The 9,617-nt window shown below is 41.7% G+C and overlaps 1 pseudogene; it reads right to left on the bottom strand.

Moving 5' to 3' along the window:
- Positions 1-6,864: 6,864 nt before the first annotated feature.
- On the bottom strand, positions 6,865-6,983 carry LOC133388238 (5S ribosomal RNA; annotated as a pseudogene).
- Between the last annotated feature and the right edge of the window lie 2,634 nt (positions 6,984-9,617).

Here is a 9,617-nt window from a genome sequence, read left to right as displayed (position 1 = left end):
AATCATGCCGCAGCATTCTGCACTAACTGCAGCCCCGGGGTCAGGTTGTGCTGCACGGGGATATCTGTGACCTTGGCTGACTGGCTGCCAGGATTTTTTTTCATCTTGGTTAGGAATCCTGACTGGTTGTGGGATGCTGAGTTTTCTGTCTTACTCATAGGAATCTTGTTGGGGTTGGTATGGTATTGCATTTAGGAAATCATCACTGTATTTCATTTTTCTTGTTCTATTTGCATTTCATTTACCTCTGACCTTACTCCCTTACATCCATAGAAGCAACAGCAATGGTTCCATGCGGTCAGCTCAACCCCCTTAAACCCTCTGATGATGCACCTTGTTATTTGCATGATGGTTTGTTTCTTGCTCAATAGTAGTAAAAGAGAATTCACATACTGGGAAGTGTGGCTTCAATTTATGTTGTTCCCAATCTACTGTCTGTGAAGGTAGACCAAACCATGTGTGTTTTCTCTCGGTCACTGGAATTGGGTTGGCTGTCAAAGTGAGTTTATAGCAGCCTACAGGATAGGCAGGAAAGAATAGAAAATCTTCTTAACTCTTACTCATTTCTCAAACCTTTCTCTGCAGTGAAGGGTGAAGTCTGTAAAGAAGTTTGGAGCAGCCACGTTAAAAGGCAGGCAGGGCATTCCAGCCAGGGGGTTGCCAACCCTGCTTTGATATGGATATCGTTGCAGAAGATTCCTAGTCAAGCCTTACCAACAGCACAATCCTAACCATATCTACACAGAAGTTAGTCCTGTTGAGTTCAATGGGGCTTAGTAAGTTTGTTTAGAATTGAAGCCTTAAGGGGCATCCATCTTTACTCCTGAGTGTTCCCATCTAATATGTCCACAACACTAGGCTTTTTTCCTGCAATGGCCTTCTGGTGACTGGACTTACCTGAGGGCACTTAAACCCTGTATGTGAGAAGCAAGTAGGCTAGATTAAATGTTCCTTACCCTATGAATACATCCAAAAAGATTCATAGGGTCACCATAAGTCGTGGTCGACTTGAAGGCATATAACAAGAACAAACCCAGGATCTCTAAGCAGGTAAGAAGGAATGATCCCGTCACTTCAGCTGGACCTGGAAAAACCCTCATTTAGCTAAGATTTCTAACTTAATTTCCAATCAGATTTTTTTTGTTTGAGTAGTATGCTCCAAGAAAGTGTGGTTGATGCTTAGTGTAACCTGCTTAATGACATCACTAGGGCCCGCCCCCTATGATACCTCTAGGATCCACCTCTGAAATCTCAGTGTTTGGGATGCTCCTGACCTGGCAACCCTAAACCAGATGGATAGGATTGAAGGGATATTTTTTCAACTTTTCTATGGGGCTTAGTAAATGTGTTTAGAACTGCAGCCTTCAGGGGCATCCATCTTTACTCCTGAGTACTCCTATCTAACATCTCCACAATAGTAGGCTCCCTTTTCCCTACAGTGGCATTCTGGTGACTGGCCTGGCCTGAGGGCACTTAAACCCTTCTTGCCAGAAGCAAGTAGGCTACATTAAATGTTCCCTACCGGGCCCAATCTTTTAGCTAAGATTTCTATCTTGATTTCCAATCAGAGAATTTTTTTAAAATTGTATGTGCCAAGCAACTGTGATTGATGCTTAATGTATTGTGCTTAATGACATCACTAGGATCCACCTCTGAAATCTCAATGTTTGGGATGCTTCTGACCTGGCAACCATAAACCAGATTGATAGGATTGAAGGGATATTTTTTTCAACTTTTTAAACAAACAAGGATAGAAATGCTCCCCACACACACAGAGACACAATATTCCAGCTCCCCATTGCCTGAGCTAAGTTAGTAAGGTCTCATTAGGCTTCCGGGGCCTTGGAGAGCCAGCTCACTCACCTCTTTGTTTCTTCTCAAGTCTTGCCCTGCACTAGGCTAGGCTGCCACACAATCTAGGTCCCAAAGCCTAGGCACACCCACCAGATGCCGTAATGACACCCACCACCTACAGAGGTTGGTTGAGCATTACATGGGAGGGGGAGATGCTCTGCGGTGCATAATAATACTGTCCTCCTCGCCTTTTCTTCCTCCAATTGCAAACCCTTAGGTTTGCCAACTTCCTCTTCCATCTGTCAAGACTTGTGTTCACTTCATTCACAGTTTTAACTCATATTTACTGAGTTCGCATTCCCTTGGTCACTTTGCCCTGCCCCTCTCTTTGGATGCCTAAACTGTATTTTGAAAAGCTCAACTCAAGTTTTAAGTTATTGGAATGCTAGAAATGTGGGGACTGAAGGAAAATTTCATTTCAGGGGCAGAGTTATCATTTGTGGGGGCAATGCCCTCATTTGCCCCTCCTGTCGCTACACCCCTGATCTGAACTCACAAAAGTTATGCAAGACCATCTGAATATGCCAAAAAAAGACAATGCTGATTATTACTTTGCCACATAAAAATGGTCATGTAAATCAGACCAAAGTCAAGTGATTCATTCATATGTCTCCTTTGAAGACTGGCTGCAAACCAACGCCCTGATCTGTTGCACTGGGGGAGCGGAGTTACATGGGATAGAGGTCTTCCTTTGCTCAGTCCAGAAGTATGCTGGCCTTCATCAGTGGAGTGATGCTAGTGCCACTCTAAAGACAAGGAGTTTCCTGTTTTGTCCACTGATGGCTTCCCACTAGTGGTAGCAGCTGGAAGCCCTGAAACAAAGCATTCCAGGGACAGGAAGCAGCTGAGCCGACCCATGATCCACTGGATCCTGATCCAGCCCCACTGCTATCAGTTGATGGTATTGAGCCCAATCCAGTCCTGATCATGATGCCATGTCCAGGCTGCTGTCTGCCCTGAGCAGGCTTTTGCCTGTCCCCCTTCTGCCCTGACTGGCCTAAGTGATGGAACTGCATATGTAGTAGAACTGTCCACCATTTTGTCACTCCATGTCATTCCCTGTCTGGGGTTTGGATTGCTTTGTAAGTAAGTTATCCATGCTTCAGTTACCTCCAGACTAGATTATTGTAATGCACTTTACATGGGGCTGCCTACATGGAAAGATAGTCAGAAGATTCCATTGGTCTAAAATGCAGCACCTGGACTTTTGTTTGGCTCCCACAGATTGGAGCATATATAACTCCAATCTTTTTATGGCAGCTCTATGGGCTTCCTATTTGCTTCTAGACTCAATTTAAAGTTCTGGTTCTAGCCTTTCAAACCCTAAGTGGCTTTGGACCAGATTATTGTAGGGACTGCTCACTCGCATAAAGGCCTGTACAGGAACCAAGGTCAATGTTCTTGGTACCACCTCAGGAGATGTGAGAAGTGAGCATGACAGGTAGGGCCTTTTCTGTGGTGGTGCCACAACTCTGGAGTACTCCTCCAATTAAAATTTGTCAGGATCCTTCTTTGGGTATCTTTTGCCAGAAATTAAAGAAACTTTAATTTCAGCAGGCTTGTAATATGTAATACTTAGTTTAATTGCTGCCTGTTTAATGTGTACTTTTTTAGGTTTTTGGGTGGTTTATTTTAAAGAATTGGTCGTATTATATGTTCTTTGTTATTGCTTTTAGAAACTGTATTATCATCAACATCAAATTTATAGACCTCTTCACAGCATAAAGCTATTTGCGTTTTTATTAATTATACCAGACTTCCCTATACTGTACACACACACACCACCTGAAAATTACTGAGGGTCTCTGTGGACTAATTAATAAAACTTTTTTTCTTCATCACCAGCATCATAACTGATACCAGTGCCTTTTATGGAAAATCACAGGTGCTAGGACTCCAGTATGGGGCTCCCTTACCCCCATACTAGAAACCTTATCTAGATTGTCCAAACTACCCTTGGTGGCAATTTATGGGGGGGAAAAGCATTTAAAGGCACAGCTACATAACTAATGTAATGGGTATTGTGGCCCCTTGTGAGCAGATAGACTTATATGAGATCTTTGAGGTACAAATTTACAAAAAAGTCCATTATTCATTCATTTATTTAAAATATTTATTTTCTTTCCTTCATATTTATGTTTGTTGTATTACATATTACAGAAACCAAATAAAGAATTAAAACAAACACTAAAGATAAATGCAGGAATTTGTCATAAAGAGAGGGAAGTTTTATATATTTATAATTAACCCACAAATTAGATAGAAAGCATAGGATAAAAATTAATTGCTGAATTTTTATTAGGAATATGGACAATGGACCCAATAATTTTTTTGGTGATGTGTATAAAGGACAAGGTTAGAGAGAGAGAAAGATGAAAGGAATGAAGAACTGGTTCTCTATATGATTATAAACACAATGTGGCATCTAAAAGACTAACAAATATGTTTATTATATTGATATGCATTATTGATAAAACTTAGATGTTATGTCCTAAATAAAGGAACTTCAAGGGTTGTCCGTATTTCCTTGGCTCCTGATGACTGAGAACAAATGAGATCTGAAATGAATTTCCTCCTCATGTCTTAACCTGGAATGGTTAAGATTTAGAGTCAATGATGATAATGATGAAAAATTATATCCTGCCCTTCCTCCAGAAGGAGCCCAGGGCAGCAGACACATTTATAACAACAGATATCAGATGTTACCCTAAGTGTAAAGGAAAAACAAAACAAAAAACTCTTGAATATAGTCCTGGGGAAGTTTTTAATTTTCCACTCTGGTCCCTGACTTCAAAGATGGAGCAATCCTTTGCCACAGTATCAGTAGCAGAGCTTGGAAGATTACTTTTAAAAAGTAATAAATTAAAGTTACAATTATATGATCCAAAAAAGTAGTAAATACCGTTACAATAACAATTGCTCTGAATGTAACTGATTACTTTTCCTCCAAAGTAATCACTACAATTACATTTTAGTTACTTTTTAAAAATAAAGCCTACAAGGTGCTGGCCTTGGCTGCTGAACATCTAAGTAGCCTAAAACAATGTTAAAAATAAACACACACATACAGAGGTAGTAGAATAATTCTTTTTATTCATAAGATAGCAATGGTGGTCTCTCTGCTGGTAAGGGAGGTGGGGAGGGAGGCAGAGGCTACTACTCAGATCTTTGCATGTCAAACCAAGTGCAATCCCCCCCCTCACTCAGCCAGCAAGCATAATCTCTCTCACTTAACCACCTCCTGGACCCTGCCCTGCCACCGACTAAGGGACACTCACCCAAGCAAACATTTTTCCCTGAGATGCAAAAAAGTTAAAATACTGCAAACACGGCACAGTAGCCAGAGAGGGTGGTGGAGGCCACTTTGTGTGCCAAGTGCAAACACAGTACACACACACACACACACACACACACACACACACACACACACATTGTCATCTTACACCTCCACAGTTCTTTATCTCCATTCTGCTGCTGCTTCCTTCTCCTCCTTTATCCATGTTCTTGCCCTCCTGCTCCTTTTCCCCTCCACTCCATTCTTCACCACCACCATCCATTTTTAAACAATTGTTTTCTCCACTCCACTCATCTCACTCTCCACCTCCTCCCTTGTATCCTCCTACCCACTCACAGAGCATGAGGGAAGAGCAAGGCTGCACAGAAGACCAGTTTGAGGTACATGATTTTCATCCACAAAACAGAGGAGCAGAAGACTTCCCCTGCTTCCCCCCCAAGTCGTGTCCAGATGTAATGCTGGAAACATTACAATTACTCCTCAAAAGTAATAAAATTACTCCTAGTTCTATTACAATCAAAATGTAAAGGAATTACCCCACTCGTTCCTCAAAAAAGTAATGAATTACAAGTAATTCGTTACTTGTAACGAATTACTTCCAAGCTCTGATTAGTAGGTAAACCAATCCTTTATGCAGTTTTCATCTAATCCTAATTTCATTTAATTCCTCATTAAATAGGTTACCTAATTGGGATTACTTTATCCAGGCCAAATTTATCTCTTTCTTCCATTATGAAGAGCCTTTTGTTCATTTATGTGTCATCAGATTATGCTCAAGAGCCGGGATTACTTTTCACACGAAAGAACATCTACGATTACCCTATTTCAGAACAGCTTCACTTCTTTCTTGAACAACGAGATAGGATTAATAGCAGATCCTTATCGATTTTTCAAGTGCTCTTTAAGCATGAACCAGGCCGCTCCAAAAGTTAATTTATGATGAAGGAGGTTGAATTGTATGATGTCCTTGTCCCATAAATATTATAACAGCCTTTCCCAACCAGTGTGCCTCCAGATATTGTTGGACCACAACTCCCATCAGCCTCAGCCAGCATTGCCAATGGTCAGGAAAGATGGGAGTTGTGGTCCAACAACATCTGGAGGCACACTGGTTGGGAAAGGCTGTATTATGAGATGCCACAAGATGCCTTCAAAATTAACTATACTGCCTGATTTGGTGTGTGAGCCGTCCATCAGTGCAAGGTGCCCCACCTTGCCCCACCAGCCCTCTATTGTAAAGGAGAATTGAGTGCCAGTGGTGAGCGATTTCTAGTTTGGCTGAGGCCAGTAAATATAAAATAAGATCTTTATAAATCAGTTTATGTATTTGAACTGGAAAGATCAATATTAGTGTCAATTGAGGGTCGGGGGGATGAGCTGCGAAAGTTTAAATTTTTTTTAAAAAGTATTCAGAAGGAATTATAAACGGCTGTCAAGAAAGAATGATAATGCACCAGGCTTAAATCAAGAAAATTCAAGGTCTAATGAACAATGTCTTCCTAGCACTAATGGACTGATTGGTTTCAGTAGTTTTTATTGCAAGCATGCAGATGCCTGTGGGCTGGCTTATTATATAGTCAAATATTATTTTTTGTTCTTGTTATATGCCTTCAAGTCGATTATGACTTATGGCGACCCTATGAATCTTTTGGATATATTCATAGGGTTTTCATGGTAAGAGGTATTCAGAGGTGGTTTACTATTGCCTTCCTCTAAGCCTACGGCACCCAGTATTCCCAGGTGGTCTCCCATCCAAGTACTAACCAGGCCTGACTCTGCTTAGCTTCTGATATCAGACAAGATCAGGCGTGTTCAGGGTAGTATGGCCCTAGGCATCATTATTTATAATACCATAATAAATCTGTGAATGTAATCTTATGTATGTTTACTTGACTTAGTTCTGAATAGACATGCATGTAAAACAAGTAAAATCAGGGTATATACATAATAACCTTTCAGTTAAAAACACTAATAGTCTGGCCTCACCCTCCCCATCTGCTGAAATAAAAAGGTGTTAATCTATTTCATAAATGTTAAAATATAGGTTGCCTATCCTCATGGTAGTGAGTTTCATCGTAAAGGTGCCCCTCAAAACGTTTTGCCCCTTATCCCTGCCATCCTAATTAGATAAAAAGAGTTTTTTAAGTAAAAACAAAGGAACTCAGAAAACTGTTGTTATACTGAGTTTGCCATTGGCCTATCTAGCTCAGTGTTGTCTACACTGGCTCGCAGCATCTCTCCAGGTTTTCAGACAGGGGACATTCCCACTCTCAGCCCTACCTAGAGAGGCTGGGATTAAACCTGGGACCTTTTGCATGCAAAGCATGCGGTCTGCCACTAAGCCAAAGACTTAGTGCTTCTAAACCTCCATCCAGTGCATGGGTTGGCAGTGGTCGTGAATTGGTCCTTAATGGGACACTTACCTTTTATGGGAAGGCTCAAGAATTTAAACTCTAGGCTTCTTTATTGGTGGTGGGGGTGAAACCCTGTAATATATTTTGACTCGGGCTGGCTTTTAGTAACCAGGATAAAGCTCATACAATGTAATTTTTGCAATTTTTTAAACATAAAAAATGTGTTTGATAATTTGCTGTTTCTTTCCTGAAACTCTAGTCAGGCCCTTCAGGACATTTCCTTAGGATGTTGATAATCTTATCTTTCACATATAAAGAAGAAGAACCTAAAAAACTTAAAATCACTTTGTTTATGGTGTCTGAAAAAGGACTGGATTTGAAAAACTGGGGTGGACGACCTCCGGGGTGAGGAGTATTGGCCACGGGAACTTAGCACTCCTCTTGCTCCTTCTTATCATGGCCTACAATCTCCCTGTTGTCAGCTGTGTCCCTTAATTCCCAGCACCTTTTCCCAAACCATTGATCTAAAAATCTCAAATGCTGAAAATAAAAGCAAATTGTGTGATATATATTTTGGTGTGGATGAATTAAGCCCATGCAGATTTGCATACATCTTAACATAGAATTTGTAGTATTCGGGTAATGAAAATTCTGAATACAGCAGCAGCAGCATTCCTATCATAGCTGCTGCTCATATGATTATTTTATATGGGTATGAGTTCACCTGCCCTCATGTCCTTACTTGCCTTTTGTTCTGCTGTGCTTGCATATGCCTCCAGAACAGAGATGGCAAATTCAGCCACTAAAGCAATTGGATCCGGCCTCTGTTGGTTACCCCACATTTTAATGATGGTAAGAGATTTGCTAAGAGATGTGCCCACAGCTGCACTGCTGGTGGTAGTGGGAAGCCCTCATTTTATTTGTTGCAACATTTCTTATTCGTTTTTGTATAACCAATTATTGAAAGTATTCAAAAATAAATAAATAGATCATAGAATCAAAGATTAGTAAAGTTGAAAGGAGCCCTATAAGGCCATCAAGTCCAAGCCCCTGCTCAATGCAGGAATCCAAATTAAAGCATACCTGACAGGTGGCTGTCCAGCTGCCTCTTGAATGCCTCCGGTGTTGGAGAACCCACCACCTCCCTAGGGAATGGTTTCATTGTTGTACCACTCTAACAGTTAAGGACAAATGACCTTTATACAACTGACTCTTATAATGACAAACAAATGACTTCTATAATTTCCATAAGGTGAGAACTTGAATGAAGGCCTACTCAGTGGCTGCACCAAGGCCTTGGAATTCTTTGCTAAAGGAATGCAGTTACCAACAGTAGTGTAGTGGCAAATACAGAAGTGCGGGATCCCTTCATGATAGTCACAGCCATGCCGCATCCCATCCTTTCCCCCCCTGCTGGATTGAAAATGAGAACCTTGTTAATGCCTTCTCCCTCAAAAAACAGATGTCCCTAGGAGTCAATAAGCATGAAAAGGGAGAGTATTAGCAACTGAGAAGAGTCTTCTCAGTGACTGACTCACCTCCTTTCACTCTGGCTCCAAGCAGCAGGAAAGGACAAGGAAGCATGTTAGAAGACTCTTCTCTGTGGCTAATATGTCCCCTTTTTATGCTGATTAGCTCATAGGATGCTTGAGACAGAGGGACCTGCTGGGACTCTGCTCCCCAAAAAGTAAAGGGTCTAAGACCCCCCGAGTCCCCAGATGACTACACCCCTGGTTAGCAAGCCCTGGGAGGCAGGAGGTAAGCCTTCCTTCAGGAGGCAAAGGGTAAGATCCTATCAAGGCAGCTCACTTGCACAATAGGTCTTCTCATCCCCCCCCCTCATTCTAGCCCTGGTGTGCACCAATAATCTGCTCTGGTCATCAGGAAGCACCCTTAGTTGTCTCTGTCACTGGCTGCTTCTGAATACAACAGGTCATCTGAAAGCACCCTGAGTCTTCTGTTCACACAATTTCCCCTTCTCCCTGCACATCCCCCGCAACTGCTCCAGAGAGATGGAGGAGTCCCCTCCAGAGCACCGTGAGAGGTGACACAGGAGTTAGCAGGGGGAAGGGGTGATTGACAAAAACAACTTTCTCCATTTCTGTGAGTGACAG

This window comes from Rhineura floridana, chromosome 6 (assembly GCF_030035675.1).
Source record: "Rhineura floridana isolate rRhiFlo1 chromosome 6, rRhiFlo1.hap2, whole genome shotgun sequence".
NCBI lineage: Eukaryota > Metazoa > Chordata > Lepidosauria > Squamata > Rhineuridae > Rhineura > Rhineura floridana.
Note: the sequence above shows the minus strand (reverse complement) of the source record. Positions and strands in the feature narration are given on the sequence as shown.